We start from the raw sequence: 22,471 nt of genomic DNA on the forward strand, positions 1-22,471 counted from the left end.
ACTGGAGAGACTGTTGGGAACCTCTGGTGAGATCCCCGTGAATCCATGGAATGGCCTGAGTGTTGGACAGGGACCAGACAAGCTGCTTTCCAGGCTTCAGGTGGGGAGAAGAGGGCCTTGATGTCCCTCAGAGGAGCGTTGTTGTTGACCACATGGGTGGCACTGGTATGGCTGGGGGTACCCCCTGCACCCCCACACCTGCTGACAGGATGCCAGCCCTGCCTGGGGCCTGTGGCCAGCTGTGTAGGGAGGGAGGCCCTTGTGGTGTGGACAGCTGATGACTACGCAGGAGAGCGGTTCTGAGCAGGAATTCTTGTGCCTGTCAGACGGGCTTGTGTGCTGGCTGGAGGCCACTTCCTCCCGAGGCCCCGGAGTCTGAGCTAATGTGCCACAGATCGGGAAGGGTGAGCAGGAATTAGGGACCGTGGATCTTGGCGTTCCCTGCACGTGTAGATTATCCCAGGAAAACTCAGGGATGTGGAACCAGCACCCTCCTGGAGTCCCCGTCTTTGCTTCCCTGGTTCCTTCCAGGGAGACCCAGCCCTGTAAGTGCTGATGACACTGCAGTGAAGCTGGGGCTCCATCCCCTGAGGCAGTGAGGTGGGACCAGGGCTGCTTATGCTGTGAGTGGACCACTGATGGGGTGAACGGCATCCCTTCCCCGTCAGAAATGGGGACTCAGGGCCATCTGGGTACCTTGGTGGCCCTGTCAGCTAAGTACTGGCTTTGTGGTGCGAAAGTAGGTCCAGGGAGGCAGCTGTGGTATATGGCCAGGCCGGTATTCCACAAGGAGAAGGATCCACATGAATAGGAGGAACCAATGCTCTTGTAAAGCAGAATGTGGTGTCGTCAGAAGAAAGTCAATTCTTTGGTGAAAAGGGGAGTTTGTCCTTAAGTAGTCAGGAGCAAAGTGGCGGGGGGGGGGGGAAGCCAGGAGCCAGGTTGTGGGGGAGGCTGAAGTGGACTGAAGCCCCTCTCACCCCCCAGTCCAGTGGAAGTCCAAGGACCTCTGGCTGAGGATGGAGAGGCAGAGGGCAGGACCCATGGCCAGACTTCGACACTCCCCAGGAAGGCGTTGGCAGTCTCGAAGGACCTGTATGGGCACACTGCAGGGGAGGGGTGTTGGGCTTACAGGTAGGGGGCTGCAGGTGAAAGACGCAGGGGGACTGGTGATCTAGACAAGGGGAATAAAGGAGGGTCTCAAATGAGACCTTCTGCCTTTCTCTCCTCTTTGTGACTGACTTATGAGGACCAGACCCCCAGAGCAGCAGTTCTCACATGTCAGTGGGCATCAGAATGACCCGGAGGCCTGTGAAATTGTGCCTGGAGGTTCTGACTCAGTAGTTCTGGGAGAGGACCTGAGACCTGGCATTTCAAAGGTGTTCCTGCTGCTCAGAGAAGCACCTTTGAGATCCGCTGGCTCAGACGCGGCCTGCTGCTCTTATACACCTTAGATGCTTACTCGAAGTCTTCAGCCAGAGCTTGTCCACCTCCCTCAGGTACAGTGTGGGTTGGGCCTTGAGAAGATAGATGGCGAGTATCAATGGGGATGGGAGGAACCCATAGTGAGATCATGCAGTATTTGTCTTTCTGTGTCTGGCTTATTTCACTAAGCATAATCCTCTAGGTTCATCCATGTTGTTACAAGTGACAAGATTTCCTTCTTTTTGAAGGCTGAATAATATTCAGTATATATACCGGGGGTGCCAAAAAAATGTGTACAAGTGGGCACTTTGGTCAACGTTGCTGAAACAGTAGTTCGCCATAGTCAGAAGTGTCTGGACGCTGATGGTAACCACTTTGAGCACCTCTTGTAATTGCAGAAGTCAAACGTGACTTGTATTCATCTTTTGTTATTGGTATATATTGAGTATTACAACTTTAATAGTTTTTCCCTTTCTTAAAATGTGTATACATTTTTTTGGTACCCTCTGTATATATATCACATTTTTTTTTTAATTTTTATGAGTTTGTCTGTCAAACTCTGAGGTTGTTTCCATATCTTGGCTATAGTGAATAATGCTGCAGTGAACACGGGAGTGCAGGTGCCATGTTTTCCCCAAAATAAGATCGGGTCTTATATTAATTTCTGCTCCATTACGGCTTATTTTCAGGGGACGTCTTATTTTTTCATGTACAATAATCTACATTTATTCAAATACAGTTATGTCATCTTCTTCTGGAACATCTTCATAATAACATACTAAATGCGTCCGTCTGGTTGAGATCTTAACTGGCCCTTATTTTTGGGGAAGGTCTTATTTTCGGGGAAACATGGTACCTCCTTAGAGATAGCAATTTTTATTTCCTTTGTATATACACGTATACTCAGAAGGGGGATTGCTGGATCATATGGTTGTTCTATTTTTAATTTTTTGAGGAACCTCCATACTGTTTTCCATAGTGGCTGCACCAATTTACACTGGTACCAACAGTGCACAAGGGTTCCCTTTTCTCCACATCCTTGCCAATACTTACCTTTCATCTTTTTGATAACAACCGTTCTAACAGGTGTCATCCCAACTTTAGCCCAAACTCCACTCAACATGAAAGATGGGGGTTAGTTCATTATTTGGGTTTGGAAATGGTCAATCATGTTTTGGAAATGTTGACATTTGCTGGTTTGGGACAATGCTGCCCACTTTCCCTCTTCTGGACTGAACATTAATCAATCATTTCTAGTGAATGTTGACAGCCATCAGAGTTAGTCTTCACCAAACTTGTACGATAGAAAGACAATTAATTGCCACAATATTAACTGCATTTTATTGCATGCCTAATATATAAAAGGAACCTCAAGGGCATTATTTCAACGTTGAAGGTGAGCATTACTTATTGTTTGCATTTTGGAGTTGAGGAAACTGAGGCCCATGGATGTCAAGTTACTTGACTAGGGTCACAATTTAGTAAGTGGCAGAGTTCTTGCCTTTTGAGTGTATCCTTCTGCTTCTCATAAGGACCATGAAAATACATTATACACTGTACAGTGTTGAACAACTGTAAGGGACTCTTATTACACTATCCCGCCATCGATTTTTAGTGCTCAGGGTAATTTTCTTGAGCTTTTTATTTTCCTAGTTGAACAAATATCCAGCCACTTGTGCATATCGATAGCAGCAGCATTGCCTCCGTGGCCTCTGAAGCCTCCTGTAGCGCTGACAACAGACCGTCAGTCCCCAGTGACGACAGGCAACTCGGGGACAAAGGAAAGGGGGTTTTCCGAGCCTTCTCGATTTGTTTTCCATTAGCCTATTGCCTGGGAAAATTCCAAGCTTATGTTGCCCCCAACTCAAAGCCACTTTGTTGCACTGGCATAATTTCTTACAATAACATTAACATATCATTGGAGCTCATTACCTTTGGTGTAATAGTTCCCTATTGAACTGTGTCAGACTAATTATGTCAGTTCCTTTTCATTCCAGTTTAGTGCTTCTCCAGAGAGTCACAGTGCAGCACCGCTAATAATGATTAAACTGCTGCCTAATGCTCCACTGGATGTCCAAAGCAAACGGGGAAATTCCTTGCTGAAGATGGGACTGACTCGTAGTAGCCCTTGTACTCGATGCAATTTCGTTTTAAAAGCCATTACCTGGCAGTCATTTCTACATGACGATGGTGGGCTGGTAGTATTTCTTGGGGGTCGGGGGAGAGAAAAGCAAACCAGGAGGAAATAGCTCAGCAAGGAGAGCCGAGCCACAGCAGAGAGGCAACCCAGGTACTTTCATCCGCTGGGTGAGCCCTCACGTTCTGATTGGGTCCATCCAGAGCCAAGCTTTGCCACTCAGCTGGCAGAGGTGCGTGTCAAGGAGAGGCCAGGGTAATGAATCAGGACAAGCCAATATCAAATGCTTAAAGCTCTGTTGCCAGTGTCAGATGATGGAGCTCAGGGAAGATGAATGAAAATGAAGTCATTTTCACCTTCCTGTAGTCCTATCCAGAGCTCTTTGCTGGAACCAAACACGCCTTTGTCTTTTTGCATAAAGGGGAGGGAGGAAACCTTGTGTTTTCACAAGAACTTCAGCAGAAGGTTGGCGCTTCTCGTCGCCTAACAGGATGCTAACTTGTACCAAACGCCCATTCTTGATGATGATTAATGATGCGAATAATAAAAACCAGCATCAGCTGAACCATTACTTTGTGCCAGGCTTTGTGCTGGCTCATTTAATCCATAAAATAACTTTATAAGGTGAGGAAACAGGGTGCAGTGAAAGGAAGTAACTTGCTTAAGGTTGCTCACCAGAACCCCCATCTCTGACTCCAAATCCCATTTGCAGAGCTCTCCTCGCTCTTCATTCAACTACTATGATCAGGGCCTTGATGTCCTCCAGCTTTGACCTGTGCTCCTCAGACATATTTTGAGCCTCATCCATACTTGGCCTTCGTGGGGCGGAGAGCTCAGCAGTTGATTTCAGTTTAGGATGATCTGTTCTATTACTGGGCAAAGGCAGAGGGCTCTGAGGGCACCTTCATTTATTCTCTCACAAGTATTTATGAGAGTGCCTATACATGCCAGGCAATGCTGGGCGCTAGGATACCAGGGTCAGCAAAACTGCTACACATCTTGCTTTCATGGAGGTGCCAGTCCAGATGGAAAAATAGAATTTTTAACCTTTATTAAGCTCTTGCAATGGGCCAAGTTCTGTGCTAAGTGCTATTAAAGAAATCAGTTTATTCAACCCACCAGTGGCTTTCTATCATTCATATAGATGAGAAAATGAAGCCTTGGAGAGTCATGCAACTGGCTCAAGGTCACTGTTCCTAACCACCGTGTTCAACCATAGGCAGACATGACGTATTCTTGGGGATCAGTGTAACGGGGCATATATGATTTTTGTCTCAAGGCCACCTTATTCCTAGAGGAATAAGCCACTGAGACTCTCAGACCCCTTCCATGGAACCTATCAGCCTGGCACTAACTGGGGACATTACATCCATTTGGGCCGTGCTGCCATATTGAGGAAGGAGGGAAGACACAAGAAGCTCTGGCTCAGTGACAATGACAGGACAGCAGAGAAAAACGTGATGTCTTCCCAGCATGGCTTTGGCTTGAGGAAGGCCATGCCCTCTCTCACTGGGTCAGGTAGCATGCCACTGCTTCTCAAGAAATATCAGCTGATGCTCACGGACCTTTGGGGATATGGGTATAGTGGGGGTGCTTGAACAGTCAGCTCTGCCCCAGGGCAGGCACAGAATGCTGGACGCTTAGACAAAAGGTGTCTCTTTTGATATTGACAACAGCCAGCAAGGTAGGCATGGTTGTCAATATTTTACAGGTGAGGAAACTAAAGCTGGAGGAGTTAGCAACTCGTCAAAAGTCAAATAACCAGTAAGTGGCAGAGCAAAGATTTGAACTTGGGTCTGACTTCAAAGCTCAAACTACCCTCCACCCCCTTTCCTCATCATGCTGCCTCATGAATCCAGGCCTCCATACTTTATTCATGCTGTTTTTCTGCCTCATTTCCCCTTCTCCAGCCATCTCTACCTTTTCATTCTTCAAATCCAGTGCTTCCCCAATCGTTCGTTCATATCTACTCAAGAAAAATGAAAAGATAGTGCAGAAAAAGACTTGTATGCAAATGTTCATAGCAGTGTAATTCATAATGGCCAAACATGTGGAAACAACCCAAATGTCCAACTGATGAATGGCTAAGCAAAATGTGGTATATCCATGCAATAGAATACCATGTGACAATAAAAAGGAATAAACTAGGAGGTGTAATACAAAAAATATGATGAATGTTTAAATAAAAAATTTATTACAGTAATAGACACACTGCCATTAATTCCCTTCAAAATACTCCCCTTCTCTTCGAACACACTTATCCCATCGTTCGTGCCACTTTCTGAAGCAATTCTGGAAGTCCTCTTTCATGAGTGTTTTAGTTGTGCTGTCGTGGCTGCCTCGATGTCCTGAATCGATTCAAAACATTTATCTTGCACGGTCATTTTGACTTTGGGAAGAACCAGAAGTCGCACAGTGCCAAATCTGGTGAATAAGGAAGATGAGGACACACCATAATGTTTTTATTTGACAGAAATTGCCATACCAGAAGTAATGTGTGACACGGACCATAGTCATGATAGAGGATGAAACTGTTTGTCCATTTCATGTTAATGCATTGTTTGTGATCCATGATTTGTGGCACCCTTTAAAACACACCTTCTCTCATCCATAGTCACACTGACTGACTGCACTGAACAAGTTGAAACTTGTCACACACACCTACTAAGGTTCGAGGCATCGCTTCCTGTATTGAAGATCCCTGCCTTTCTGTGGGATGGCACTCGGCAGCAGCATTCACCGTCGTTTTTGATCATGCCTCATACCTGTTACAACATGCATAAACCTCAAACACGTTTTGTTGAGTGAAAGAAGCCAGACAGAAAATCCCACATATTGTTTGATATAATTTACATGAAATGTTCAGAACAAGCAAAACTATAGAGATAGAAAGTAGATTAGTAGTTGCCGAGGGCTGGAAAGGGGATGGGAGAAAGGTGGGAGTGACTGTGACTGTTAAAGCACACAACCATTTCTCTTTAGAGTAATGATAATGTTCTAGAATTAGATTGTGTTGATGGCTGCACAGCTCTGTAAGCAAACTAATAATCAGTGAATTGTACTCTTAAAAAAAGTGAATTTTATGGTATGTAAATTATACCTCCATAGAGCTTAAAAAAGGAAACAAAAAAGAAAACCACCTGAAACCTCTGGACCAATATGAACTGGAGGGCCCTTCCAGTTCTCTCTCCCCTCCTGGGTCCCCGCTGGTACTCTTTCCACGAAGAAGCCCCAGACCCTGAGCGGACCTTTTTTCTTTTTCTCACCTGATCTGAGTGAGCATTTTGCAGAGCCTTAGTGTCTGGGGGCCAAATCCAACTTGTTATTCACCATCAAAGGCACAGAATCTAGGTCATCAGAAAATGTGCTTTTTTCCCCCCAAGGAGTGAGGTCAAGGGTCAAGTATCAGGATGGTAGACTGGGAGGGGCCGAGACTCACCATCTACCTCCTGGCTTGAGGCTGGGAAAGCACTTCTATTCAGAACCTGTGCAGGTCAAGTAGTTGAGAACCAGTGAGAAGGCTGAGCTGAAAGTAGGAGCATTTGCAAATGTGGGGCAATGGAGGTTACTCGGTGGTGGGGGCTGAGGGCAGGTCCAGTCTGGGACTGTTCAGGGTGGGGTCGAGGCAGAACAGAGGCCAGAGCGGGTTGTCAGAAGGCAGAGGAGGGGAGCGGCATTGATTTCACCTAGGTTGGTTGGGGAAGTCTTTCTAGAATAAGACTTTTTATTTTTCACCCCAGAAGGAATAACTCTCCTTCCACCAACTGCTCCTTGAAAACTTTTTATGGCAGTGTAACTTACAGAAAGTTGCACAAACTATTAGTGTATGGCTCCATGGATTCTCACACAGTTCATGCAGTACCTTAGTCAGCTCAGGCTGTCATAACAAAACACCACAGACAGGAGGCTTAAACAACAGGTATTGATTTCTCACAGTTCTGGAGGCTGGAAGCCTGAGCTCAGGCTGCCAGCGTGGTCCAGTTCTTGCGAGATCCTCTTCCTGGTTTTCAGTTGGCAGCCTTCTCCCTGTGTCTTTACGTGGCAGAGAGAGACAGAGAGGAAGCTCCCAGCTGCTTCTTATAGCAGTCCCATTATGAGGGCCCCACCCTCACGGTCTCTTCTAACCTCAATCGTCTCCCAGAGGCCTCATCTCCAAATATCATCACATTGGGGATTGATGGGTCAACACGTAAATTTGTGGGGGGACATAATTCAGTCCATAACACACAGGTATAACCAACCCCCAGATCAAGAAATGAAACACTTCCAGCACCCCAAAGGCCTCCTATGTCCCTTTCTAGTCCTTACCCACCCTTCACCTTAATCCCTCAAAACTCTACACTGGACTTTTGGCACCATGTGCATCCATTCTTTAGTTTGCCTGTTTGTAAACCCTGTGCAAATGGAAGCAAAAGCATGTGTTCTTCTGTGTCTGGCTGCTTGTGCTCAGCCTGATGTTTGTGCATTTCGCCCAGGTTGTTGCCTATGGTTGTCGTCCCCTCATTCTCTCTGCAGTGTGGAGTATTCCATTGTGTGAGTGGACCACACGTTACATATCCATCCAACTGTCGATGGGTGGCTGGGCAGCTCCCCATTTGGGGCTATTATGAACAGCGCTGTGTGAACATTCTGGCTTCTACCTTTGGGTGAACAGAGGGATACATTTCTGGTGCAGGTGGAATCACTAGCTCATAAGGTATGTACACATTCCCCTTGAATAGGTGATGCCAAATAATGCCCCAAGGTGGTGGGGCAAATCTGCACTTGCACTAGCAGCATGTGTGAGAGAGAGTTCCACTCCACCTGTCCCGATAGGAACTAATATGCGTTGAGTAAGGTTATGGGGCCAATTATGACCCCCAGCCCCAGATTCGTGTGTTGAAGCCCTAACCCCCAATTCCCCAGAATGTGACTGTATTTAGAGGTAGGGTCTTTAAAGAAGTAATTAAGTTAAAATGAAACCAGTTGTGTGGTCCTTGATCGTATATGGTGTCCTTCAAAGAAGAAATTAGGACTTATGAGGTTGGACAATTAAGTTCGCGAACTCATCCTAGAAAACGTTGTACATGCCTCATTGCTGTATATCACTATGGTCACCTTCAAAGCATTCCCCTTGGGAAGCTATGCACCCATGTCAACACCTAGTCCACCTTTCAAATCAATTTTGGAACTCTTTTTCTGGAATGGCCATCAGAGCTTTTATTGTATTACACTTGATGTCCTGAATGTCATCAAAATGTCTTCCTTTCAATATTTCCTTTATCTTCAGGTAAAGAAAGAAGTCATTGGGGGCTAGATTAGGTGAGTAGGGAGGGTGTTCCAATACAGTTCTTTGATTAATGGCTAAAAACTCCCTCACAGACAGTGCTGTGTGAGCTGGTGCATTGTCGGGATGCAAAAGCCATGAATTGTTGGTGAAAAGTTCATGTCGACTAACTTTTTCATGCAGCCTTTTCAGCACTTCCAAATAGTAAACTTGGGTAACTGTTAGACTAGTTGGTACAAATTCATAATGAATAATCCCTCTGATATCAAAAAAGGTTAGCAACATGGCTGCACCAAGTTTGCAAACTTAATTGTCAGACCTCTATAGAAAGCCACCAGGTAAGCACAGGCACAGAAAAGAGACTGTGTGAGGACAAAGCAAGAAGGTAGCCATCTGCAAGCCAAGAAGAGAGGCCTCAGAAGAAACCAAATCCTGCTGGCACCTTGATCTCAAAATCTCAGCTTCCAGAATTGTGAGCAAATAAAATTTCTGTTGTTTAATCCACTCAGGCTATGGTATTTTGTTATGGCAGCCTGAGCTAACTGATACACGTACTTTCTTGTGCTCAGTTCATGCATTTTCTCACTTAATCCCCACATCAGTCCTGTGGAGTAGGAGCAATTAAAACCTCCGTGTCGCAGACGAAGGACTGAGGCTTGGAGATTAGTGATTTCCCAAAGGTCGTAACACAGGTGTGTGCTTGAGCCAGGGCTGCAGCTGCCTATCCAGAGCCGTTGAATTTAACCCTCATGCTTGCCTCTCACACCTGTTAATCCCAAATTGACTACTTTTGTTTTAATCATGATGTTATGTCATTCATGCCCCGTTCCTCATCCCCTGGTTATTGGAATAATGACCACGGTATATTTGGTTTGTAGTTTGAGGTACACGGGGGAGAATGGGTTGGCAGGCAGAAGGACTGCGTTTGAATTCTGGGTTCTTGGGCTCTTGCCGAGTTGATGTGGGCCGGTCCCTTAGATTCTGTGTGTCTCGGTCTCCTCACATAAAAAGCCTCTTCACAGGCTGATTATGCATCTACATTGTGATAAGGTACGGGATTTTGCCTGGTAAATGGAAAGTGCTGGGGAAATGGTAACTGTTGCAGAGATTTTGTGAGTTGTGCCATGCATTTGCTGGGAACTGAATTGTGTCCCCCTCCATACATTGAAGTCCTAACCCCCCAGTGGGTTGGCATTTGGGGATGGTACTCTGAGGAGGCAATTAGGGTCAGATGAGGTCATGAGGGCGGGTCCTGATCTGATAGGATTAGTGTCCCGATAAGAAGAGACACCACAGAGCTTGCTCTCTCTCCTATCATGTGAAGACACAGTGAGAAGGCGGCTGTCTGCAAGCCAGAAAGAAGGCTCTTACCAGGAACCGTATCAGCCAGTACCTTGAGCTTGGACTTCCCAGCTTCCATTATTGTTGTTTAAGCCACCCAGTTTATGATGCTTTGTTATGGCAGCTCAAGCAGACTAAGACGGCATTGATGCAACATGCTATACCCTCTTTCTGTTTGCAGAACTTCATACACACACACACCACAGACCCTCAAAAAATTGATGCCTAAAAGGAAGATTCCTAAAAGCCTAACTCTTTGGCAAGCATAGGTTCACAGGCTGGGCTAGGTGACAGGCTCCTAGAGTGGAAAATATGTAGTACCAGTGTCTGTACTTTGAGTCTGGTGCTGGAGAGGAGCCCAATGTTTCTTTTTCATGTTTGTTGCATGACCCAGGACTGTGGACTGCTCCTGTCCTGGAGACTCAAAAGTAGGAAGGTCAGGGGTCGGGGAGGGGTTACAGGTGAAGGCGAGGGACGGCTGAAGCTTTTTCTATTTTATGAAGATGCTCAGAGAGGCCGGTTTTGCTATTGTCCCCATTTTACGGATGAGGACACTCAAGCTCAGAGACTTGCCCAAAGCTGCTTAACTAGTAAGTTGTAGACCCAGGACTGAAGCTGAAGGCTTCTGGCTTCTGGGTCTGTCGATGCACGTTGGTAGTCTGGATAGGCTAGATTAAGCTGCGGTAACAACAATACCCAGATCTTTGGTTTATGATAACAAAAGCTTTTTTCTTGCTCACACTACGTGTTCATCATAAGTGGCTGGTGATGCTGTTGCTGTCCCTTCACTCTGAATCCAGGCTGACAGGCTGGCCCACATCTCCAATATTGCTGGAGTTCTGGAGGGTCTCACACTGACAATGAATGTTCCAACCCAGTATTATTGGCTGCATTTCCCATACTGTGTTTACATCCCTGTGACTATTTCGTGATGACCAATTTGTACTTCTTAATCCCTTCACCTTTTTCACCTGGGCCCCCAACCGCCTTCCCGCCTAGGAACCATCAGGTTGTTCTCTGTGTCTATGAGTCTGTTTCTGTTTTGTTTGTTCATTTATTCTGTTCTTTAGATTCCACATATCAGTGAGATTATATAATATCTGTCTTTCTCAGTCTGACTTATTTCACTTAGCATAATACCCTCTAGGTCCATCCATGTTGTTGCAAATGTTAAAATTTCATTCTTTTTTATGGTAGAGTAACAGTCCATTGTATACATGTACCACAATTTCTGTATCCAATTGTCTATTGATGGTCTAGGGAATATAGTCAATAATACTGTAATAACTATGTACAGTGTCAGATGGTTAATAGACTTCCTGGGGTTATCACTTTGTGAGGTATATAAATGTCTGATCACTATGTTGTTTCGTACACCTGAAACTAATAATAAAACTAAAATGTTCTAACCCAGAAATGACATTTATCATTTTCCAGCTCAATTCTAGCTCAAACTCATTGGCGAGAGTTAGTCATGTAGCCCCAAACAAGTGCAAGGGGCCTAGAAGACAGACGGGAAATATTATTGAGCAGCATTAATGTCCATCAGACAATGAAGGAATGCGTGACTGAATGAATGTGATTAGAATCCATCTGAGTTTGGTGGCTGTTGATGGGCCCACGAAAGAACAATGTCGACTTGAGACTAGCCCAGCCCAACAGCACCTGGGCTCTTCAAGTCCTAATAAGAGGTTTAAAAATCATCAAAATATACTAGTGTTCTTTTTCCCTCCATCGTTTACAGCCCTCCATGTCCACATGTTCTCTCTTTCAGCAAATCTCTTTGCCATTTACTGTGGGCAGCAGACCCACCCTACCCTCACAGGCCCCATTCTGGGGGTGATTGATGAGGCTGGACACACACAGATGGACCCAGAAAGAAATTCTACTTCTTCTGTGAGCCTCGGGCAGCTGTGGAGACGGCAATTCTTCATTTGAGTGTTAGCTCCAAGTCTTTCTTGGGCTCCCGAGCATAACTATGCCCAGACAGGCTCTGTGGGATGAAAAATAAAGCGTTGTTTTTATGATGCCTTGAAAAGCCGTCTTTTTCCTCCTAAAAAAGAAACTTATTTATTTCCATGTGTGTATGGGTTTGCAGGAAGTGTGTATTAAGTCTTTGAAACTGTCGATTTATATCCATGAGTAATGTGAGGTCTTTGAGTTGGATAGGAGAGAGTCTTTCAAATCGGAAAAGAAAGAGTCAGGCCCCTTCCCTCCTTCACTTAGGGGCTCATTCATTACATCTATTTACTGAGCATCTAGTGCCTGCCAGATACGGGGTCAGGGGCTGGAGTTGCAGCCGTGTAAGAGGACACGGTGCCTGCCCCCGTCAATTTGCAACCCACAGGGTAAATTCTGAGTGCAAAGGGCATAAGGACACTGAAAAGAAAGAGGCAGGGAGGCCTTATCAAGGAGGGTGGAGGAACCAGCCAGGTGAGGAAGATGAAGAAGGGCGATCCTAGCAGAAGGAATGGCATGTGAGGGGGAAGAGGTGGATGAAGGCGTGGTGCAGGGCTCTACCAGGTAGGCAGCATAGAGGACAAATGCCTGGGCTCTGGGTTCAAATCCCAGCCTTGCCCATCCTTGCTATGTGACAATGTGTAAAATGGAGAGAAAGCCTGTAACTCCCTCACTGTGGTGTTGTGAAGATTCAATGTATGGATACAGGTAAGGAGCCCAGAGCAGTGCCTGGTTTGTAGGGAAGGCTCAAGAGCCACGAGCTGTTATTACTAGCAGGATGAGGCTTGAGCAGAGACAGGAAGAGGTGGTAGGAAAAGGTAAGCAGGGGCCTGAATCTCAGAGGAAGGATTTGATGACCTGACCCCAATTGCAGGGTTTGGGGGTGCAAATGATGTGTGGGTTTCCAGGGCCCGATCTGACCCCGGGAAGGGAGCCCAATTGATGGTCCTGAGAGAGACCCTCCCCTTAGAGCAGAGTGGTCCCCTGGAATCCCAGGGGTTGATAGCATGGTCCCAAGTGGCCAGTTGAAAGAGGTGTGGCTCTAGTCATGGGGTCTGCATGGGGTCAGATCCACAGAGAAAGGGGTGGGGTGGTTTTTGAAGAATGCACAACAGAGCCCACCTGTTGAATATGCAGTGGAGCGTAAAGAGTATAGTTGAGAAGTGGGTGGCCGTGTCTGTGCTAGGGAGACTTCATGATCTGGGGTGGGGACCCTGGTGGGCTCTGGAGTAAGACTGCTTGAACCCAATGCCCCCGCTAAAGCTGTGCAGCCCTGGTAAGCTGAGCCTCTGTGAAAGGGAGATGACGACACCCATCCCTCAGGGGTTTTTGTGAGTTAAATGATGTATTTCTGTCCTTAAGGAGCGTAGAATATGAGGTGCGGCCCAGGAAGAGAAATGATTAGACAAATGTTGACAATCAAGCGAGGTAAGGGGAAGAAGGAGACGTGCAATGGTCTCTGGGATCATGGAGGAGGGCTGCCTAACCCAGCAAGCAAATCAAGGCAGACTTCCTAGAAGAAAGAGCCTACATACTGAGATTCACAGGATGGGTAGGCATTGGTAGCCAGCTGACAGGGAGAGGGAGGGTGCTAAAGGTCAGGAACCAGCATGAGTAAAGGCCTGTAGGTGAGAGATGGGTCCCTAGGATCAAGAGACTGCAGGGAGCATGCAGTGCAGAGGTGAGAGTGTTGAAAGACAAGGGAAGAGTGACTGACTGTATCTGAGATGAGAAGTGGCTCTGGGCAGTTCTGAGCATGTTAATTGGGGGGAAGGGTGTGTCCTCCTGGAGTCAGAAGACCTTAGCTGTGTGCCCTGGACATGTCACATAACTTCTCTGAGTCTATTTCTTCCCCTGTAAAGTGGGGTTTCATGTAAGGACAAAGAGAGGAAATGTATTCATTAATTCATTCATTCAAACCAATATTAACTGAGTGACTGCTATGGGCCAGGTGGTGGTATAAACACTGGGGATTATTCTAGAGTATAAGAAAGGTAAAGTCCCTGCCCTTGTGGGGCTCACATGTTAGTGGGGGACACAGATATACATGCTATGAAGGAAAACCAAGCAGAATAAGGGCTAAAGGGTGGCAGTGTGCAGTGGGTTTGGGGTTAGTATTGTATACTCAGGGACAGCTTCTCACAGGAGGTAACATTTGAGCTATGACACAAGGGAGCAAGCTGTGTGTGATCAGAAATAATCATTGCAGATGACACTTCTGTAGATGTACTAAGTGTCAGGCAGGGTTCTAAGGGCTTTGCCTGGATTCCTTCATTTAATCCTCACTATACCCTGAGAGGTGAGCACTACCGTCATCACATCCCATTTACAGATGGCAAAACTGAGGCACAGAGTTAGGTGACTTGCTCAGGTCCCAGGATTTGAACCTGGGCAGTGTGGCTCCCACAGCCACCATGCTAACCACCACATTCCAGGCAGGCAGCCCAGGATGGGATGAGTGAAGTGCTTTGCAGATTGCAGAGTCAGATGTAAAATGTTGTTGCTCATATTCTTTTTGGAACGTGAGGGGCAATCTATTTGTACTCCTCCAACCCGTGGCCTGCTGTCCACTTCTGCCAATTTCCTCAAGAACAAGGGAGCATCAGAGAGGCCTGTGGCCTCAGTTTTATGCATGGTTTTCGGCAGGTCAGAAGAAAACAATGTGCGGGGGTGAGGGAGGAGAGCAGAAAAACAAAAGGAACACCTGCGTTTACTTTTTTGTGAAAGTATATACCCATATCGTGAAAATATGGAAAATAGAGAAAAGAAGAAAGATTCTCCACATAGTCACCATTTAAATATAAGCACTGTTAGTATTTTGGAGTACTTCCTTTTTTTTTTTAGTTTTTTTATTTATTTGTGTCAGGTGTACAAAACAACATAGTGATTAGACATTTATACTCCTCACAAAGTGATAACCTCCCTCTCAGTCTACTACCACTCTGACATTGTATATAGCTATTATTATCCCACTGACATATTCCCTATGCTATACTTTACATCCATGACCATATATACATTTAATTATAATTGACATTCAATATTACTCTACATCAGCTTCAGGTGTACAGCAGTGGTCAGGCATCTACACAATCCATGAAGTGATCCCCCCAATAAGTCCACTACCCATCTGGCACCCTACATAATCTGTACATTATTGATTATATTTCCCATACTGTATTTCACATCCCTGTGACTATTTTGTGACCATTGCAGCACTATTCATAATAGCCAAGACATGGAAACAATAGAAATGCCCATCGATAGGTGACTGGATAAAGAAACTGTGGTACATATACACAATGGGGTGCTGCTCTGCCATAAAAAAGAATGAAATCTTACCATGTGCATCAACATGGATGGACTGAGAGGGTGTTATGCTAAGTGAAATAAGCCAGACTGCGAAAGACAAAACCATATGATTTCACTTATATGTGGAAGCTAAAGAACAGAATAAATGAGCAATGAGCAAACTAAACAGAAATAGACTCAGAAATACAGAGAAAAAAACCTGATGGTTGCTTGATGGGAGGTGGGGTGAGGATGGAGGAGAAGGTGAAGGGATTAGAAACCTTTTTTTTTCGTTGTTGTTTTTTTTTTTTTTTTAAGTTTTAGGTGTACAAAACAATGTAATAGTTAGACATTTATACCCCTCACAAAGTGATAACTCCCCTCCCCTAATCTACTACCCCTCTGACATCTTACCGTGTTTCCCTGAAAATAAGACCTACCCAGACCATTAGCTCTAATGTATATTTTGGAGCAAAAATTAATATAAGACCCGGTATAATATAATATAATATAATATACCATAATATAATATAATATACCATAATATAATATAATATAATATTATAGACCGGGTCTTATATATTATATTAAAATAAGACCGGGTCTTATATTAATTTGTGCTCCACAAGACGCATTAGAGCTGATGGTCTGGCTAGGTCTTATTTTTGGGGAAACACGGTATGGAGCTGTTACAGTTCCATTGACTCTATTCCCTGTGTTGCACTCCACATCCAGTGACTATATATATATTAAATTGAAGGGCAAGGCCTGGGTCCAGACGGGTGCGGTTGAATGCTCTGCGTAATACAGAGTGAGAAGAGGTTTGCTGAGTGGAGGGGGTGGTGGGAGTTGGAGCGGACCACAGGCTGGAGCTGGCAAACCTCAGGGACAGGGCTGACATTGACTTTAAAAAAATGTGGTGAAATATACATGACATAAAATTGACCTTCAACCATTTTAAAGTGTACAAGTCAATAGTGCTAAGCACATTCCCATTGTTGTGCAACCAATCTCCAGAACTCTTTTCATCTTGTGAAACTGAGACTCTGTGCCCATTACACAATAAAGTCCCCGTTCCTGCCTCCCCTCAGGCCCTGGCCACCACCATTCTACTTTCTGTCTCTATGAATCTGACTGTTCTAGGTACGTCCTATAAGTGGAATCATGTAGTATTGATCCTTTTGTGTCTGCCTTATTTCACTTAGAATAATGTCCTCAGGATCTATGCTGTAGCATGTGTCAGAATTTCCTTCTTTATTAAGACTGAATAACATTCCACTATATGTATATACCACGTTTTGTTTATCCATTCATCCATCGATGGGCACTTGAGTTGCTTCTATCTTTTGGCTCTTGTGAATAAGGCTGCTATGAACATGGTGTACAAATATCTGTTCAACTCCCTGCTTTCAATTTTTTTGGGTATCATAAAATAATAGAAAAATATGCATATATATTGATCTCAGTCCCTGGTTCCTGGCACAGAACTCCTAAAACCCTTCAGATTTCCTAAGTAAAAAGAGCACTGTAATCATCTTTTGTTCTAATATTTAGTCTTTGACCTTGGTTCCTGACAAAGAGTTCCTAAATCCCTTGGAATTTCCTCGTTGACAACAGTGTCTTTTGTTCTACTGAGGTGACTCTGGGTGGCTCCTGGACGGGGGCTGGTCACCAGAAAGACCAAGCCATGATTAGAAGCTTAGACTTTTCAGCCCCAGCCTCCATTCTCCAGAGAGGGGAGTGGGGCGAGAAATAGAGGTAATAATGATGACTACTTGACGAAGCCTCCATAAATATCCCAATAGTAGGGGATTCAGAGAGCTTCTGTGATGGTGAACACATCTACATGCTGGGATGGTGGTGCACCCTACCTCCACAGGGACAGAAGCTCCTGTGCTCAGGACCTTTCCAGACCTTGCCCTTTGTTATCTCTTCATCTGTATCCTTTCTCATATCTTTCATTATATAATAAACTGGTAAGTGTGTTTCCCTGAGTTCTGTGAGCTGGTCAAGCAAATCATTGAACGCCAGGGGTGGTGTCATGAGAACCTCTAGTTTTAGCCAAGTCAGACAAAAGTTGTGGGGTCACCTGGGGACCTATCACTTGTGATTGGCATGTGAAGTGGGAGGCAGTGTTGTGGGACTGAGCCCTTGTGGGGTCTGCGCTACCTTCAGTTAGTATCAGAATTGAATTGAATTGTAGGCCACTCTTCAACACCCAGCTGGTGTTGGAGAGACTTGCTTGGTGTGGGGAACAAAGGCTGGCTCATCTGGCATCAGAAGTGTTGTGAGTGTGGCAGTCGTGTGAGAGTGAAGGAGACACACAGGAACAGGAGAGTGTTTGTTATGTTCATATTCAGCTATATACCCAGAAGGGGAATTGCTGGATCCTATAGTAATTCTGTCTTCAATTATTTGAGGACCTGCCCATACTGTTTCAATAAGGGCTGCGCCATTTTACATGCCCACAAACAGCGTCCGTGCCAATGACTTGTGGAGAGAGTGAGGCCCAACATGGATGCTACATGGTTTCAGGAACGTGAACGCTATTCATCACCAGCACACCATCTCGACAGTCTTCTGCTTTGAGTGCAGGGTTTGGGGGTCAAATCAGGTAGAGTGCCACAACTGAGTCAGACGGGAGGAGAAGGAAGGAAGCAGGCATGGGGGTTGACATGTGGACGAGATAGAGAAGCACCAGAATTTGGAATCTTGGGCTCTGGAGCGTAACTGCCTCAGGATGTTGGCTCTGTTGGTTCTTGGGCAAGTCACTTAACCTCTCGGTGCCCCTGTTCCATCACCTGTAAAATGGGGATAACAATAATTCCTACCTCCTAGGGCGCTGTGAGAAGTAAATGGTCTAATAAGCAAAAGCACTTTGAAGAGCTCAATAAATGTTAGCTGTTATTTTTGAAGTTAACAGTAGCTGAAATTTGAAGCTATAGTGTGGAGTTGAAAGTACCTGTGAGAGCCTGAGCCCCAGAGAACTCAGGGATTCTGTGTTGGGGCCAATTTTATTTGAGTCTGAAAGGACAGGACAACCCCAGCTGACAGCCGAATTCCTGTGGAGACGGCATAGGCTCCCACCCCCCAGCCTGAGTCTTCCTTTCTGACATGATGGAGCTCCAAACGACCAGGTGGATGGAGAATGATGAGAGAGGGTTGCTCTTCTAGTGGAGAGGGAGCCAGGCTTCTCCTCCACGTGCAGCTCCCCAGGGACTCTTCTGCAAAAGTGAGCATTTGTAAAGTGCTTTACAGATGACAATGTCCCTGAATAGCTATTATCTGATTTGATTATCACAACACTATGACCCTTTTAGAGTGAGAACGGAGTGGGAGAGAGAGAGAGAGAGAGAGAGAGAGAGAGAGAGAGAGAGAGAGAGGAAAAGGGTAGGGTAAGTAACGTTGAAATGCTGAGACTGGCTTTTCTTATTTTCATTTTATCTTACTTGTTTTGTTTGTTTTTTTTAACTAAAAGTCTGTGTCTTTTGGCACAGATATCTATGTGCTTCCTGCACCACCAGTTGGCAATCAGGTGGGAGAAGCAGGCCCTCCTCATGCTCAGGCTGGGGACAGTCACCGACTCAGTTCCCTGCAGGAGATAGGTAGACCTGAGGGACTGCCATGGGTCTTCACTTAGAGTAGGGCTGAGGCACCGTGGCTGGCCTCAGCCAGGCTAGCCCTGGTGGTAACAGCTGTGGTGAGCTGGTATTGCCTTCTGCACAGAGGCTGTTGAGTCATCACTTTATGAGGCAGATGTTAATCTTATCCTCATTTCATGGGTAAGGAAACTGAGTCCTGGTGAAGTTTACACCTGTTGGTAAGTGTCAGAGCCAGGGCTGTCTGACCTCAAAGCTTAACTTGTGCACTGCACTCAGAGAAGAAGCATGCTAAGGGAGGCATGGCCTACAGGGAAGGATTATGGAACACTGCTCATTTGCCATCACTTAGACCAAAAGAGTGACAGAAAGAAATTAATTTGAAAACCCTCCAAAATTTGTCATTAGCTTGGGTTTATCCTGCTTTAAACAAGAACTAAAATATAGGCTGAAAGACTCTTTCCTCCAATGGGGAACAATATCTAATTATTCAGGGATCCTAAGAAGCCGAGGACTATTGTTTGGGAGCAGCAATTTTCAGACTCCCAGATGTGCGGGGTAAGAGCTGAGGAGGTGAAGGGGACAGAACAGCAGAACAGGAGGAGAGAGGGGTGCGGCACCCTGGCTAAGCAGATACCGGCATAACTCTTCCCGAGGGGCTGATGACAGACTCTTATCATCCCTTGTCTCAGGAAGCCCCTTGGCACAGTTAAGTACTTTAAGTGGTGAAAAGGGCCATTTCCCGCCAAGACCATAAGATGGAAAAATGGAGAAGAATCAAATGTGCAGCGCCTTTCACAGAATTTATAAATCAGTTACTAGGAACATTAAAATGCCTCTAGCTGCCCTTAATCTCCGGCTTCCTTTCTTCTCTTCTTCCAAACACCTAACACGTCACCCTTTTTTCCTGGCTCTGCTGGACCCTTCAATGAAGTCTGTTCCTATTTCAGAATAAATGTATGTGCATTCTCTTCTGTGACTCAACTTGACTGTAAAACAAACAATGATCCATGCTCACGCTGGTTCTCTGGATAACTATGAGGGCGGTCGTTTTGCTCTTCTTGGGGCCAGGATCTCCCTGGGAGCAGGAAGCACGTGGTCTGTTTCAGCCCCCCCCCCCCCCATGGTCACTGAAGTAGCAGCACCTGGAATGTAATGCCAGGCAAACTGTGGGCTAGACAGAGCCAAGGCTGCATCAGTGAAGACTGGTCTACCAAATTATGCTCCGAGGTGTCCCTGGGACACTTGTATAATAATGACCAGTGCTTACAGAGGCCCTCCCTGGGCCAGGCACTGTTCTACACACATTACATTTATTGACTCGATTTAATCCTCACAACAACCCCAGTACTATTACGAGCCCCATATTATAGACTAAGAAGTGGAGACACCGAGAAATTAACTTTCCTAATTTCACACAACCAGCGAAGTGGTGCAGTTGGGATGTGAACCCAGGCAGTCTGACCTTAGCAGCAGAGCTCATAAACGCTATGCTACCTGGTCCTATTAAGCAGGCTAATTTCTCCATTTACCATAGTTCTGGGAGGATTCAGGGACGTTGGCTATAATGAAAGGGCAAAGCTGGTGCCAGCCACTGATCTAGTATTCTCAGGACATCTGTTTGCTGGGCTGGTATGTTGTGGGCTGTGTCTGTAGTGAGTACTCTCCACCTTTAAAACACATTTGGTCAAGTCATAGGCGAAGCTTCCTCTGGCGGGATTCAAGTGCTGATGGCTGAGGCAGGCCCCCCCATTTGTTACTCCCGAGAGCAGCCCAGGATAGTTATCCAGGGGAGAAGCCTGGGTCTGGAGATTCAGAGGAGACACACTTTCCCCGGAAGCGTTTTGGAAAGCTTGGCTCAGAAAAGAGAGGCGGTGAGGTGGTCTCAACACAGACTAGATGAGGTACATCTCTAAAATGCCTGTGGGGTGATGAGGAAGTGTTTCGGAACCTGGATACTGGGCCACGGCCAGCTGTTGAATGCAGCATCCTTGCCTGAATTTCAGCTTTTGGGTCTTCCTTGAAAGGTTCTCTGCATCTCCTGGAGAACATTTGCACGTGGCCCTCACAAGACATCCAGACCCTGCTAGACTTGGTCATTCACCATATAGACCCGTTCTCTTTCTCTCATACCTTCCTGATATTGGTCCAAGTGGGGCACTTGATGGCTCCCTTCTGGCCCACGCCCAGTGCGAGCTGAGTAGTACAAGCCCATCGGGAGACCCAGTGACCTCGCCTGTAGGGTCTCTTCGCATCCGGAAATTCCACAGTTCTAAATGGGAATCCAAATGGAATTGCAGATTAAAGATGACAGAAAGAGGACATTAAAGGTGAAGAAAGACTAACGTGAGTTGGATGACAACCTTTAGGTAAACAGCTGAGTTGTGAGAGAAAAAAAAGAAAACTGAAGATGAGGAGCCAGTGTGGGGTTTACCAGAAACAAATCACGCCAAAGACTTTTTCCTGAGAGAATTAGTAGCCCATTCTAGCATGAAACCATGTAAAACGATCTTACAGTTGGACAATACTTCCCAGTTTTTAAGGCATTTCCCTTTACTGTGATCTCTTCCCCTGTTCTCTCACAGTAGCACCGGGAAATAGGCAGAGAAGTATAACATGCCCATTTCACAGATGAGGAAATGGAGAGAAGAGATGGACTTTATCGAGGCTCATACAGCTAAGTTATGAAATGTGGACCCAAACTCAGGTCTTCTATCTCTGCTTCAGGACCCTTTCCATGACTGCATGTTGTATCTTGATTTTAGCAAAACATTTGACAATTTGCACCATCTCCTGGATGACCAGAGAGAGGAATCACCAATCTAATGGAAAGTGTGGTGGGTTGAACATCAATACCTTGGGCTATTTAATGACTGAATGTGGGGTTCTCTCGAGCATGCCCAGCACAGGCCTTTTGTACAGGGACTCCTTCCATGAGACAGAGCAGTGGTTATCAGATTCCTTGATGCCAGCATGCCGTCTGGGAGGGACAGCTAATACACTGAATGGGAGTGCTGAGTAAAAAACAATTCAGAATGTTTGATATATTGGAGAGGGTATGGGCTGTGGAGTCAGACCAGCTGTGGGACCATAGGCAAATTATTTAATGAGAGCAGATGTTCAGGAAATGTCCCTTCCCTCTCTTTTCTTCCCTCAGGCAAAGAAGAGGCAAGATAGCTGTCTTTAAATGTTTGAGATTTGATTATTTCTGAAGGGAGGGGTGTTAGCTCCTGGGAAAAGAAAAGGAGGTGGACACACCTAAGTGGGGAGGGGGAAAGAAAGATGGCTGTTAGAAAAGGAAGGACTACCCCTATCAGGCCAGCCCAAAGGCCTGGCTTAGCAGCTGCTAGTGGGACATCCACCAGTCTCCACCCGTATGAGGCCCTTCCCTCTTCTCCCTCCACCTGCCCTGTATCCCACGCTTGTGAAGACCTTAGAACAATTGTCACAGTA

This window comes from Rhinolophus ferrumequinum, chromosome 21 (genome assembly GCF_004115265.2).
Source record: "Rhinolophus ferrumequinum isolate MPI-CBG mRhiFer1 chromosome 21, mRhiFer1_v1.p, whole genome shotgun sequence".
Lineage (NCBI taxonomy): Eukaryota > Metazoa > Chordata > Mammalia > Chiroptera > Rhinolophidae > Rhinolophus > Rhinolophus ferrumequinum.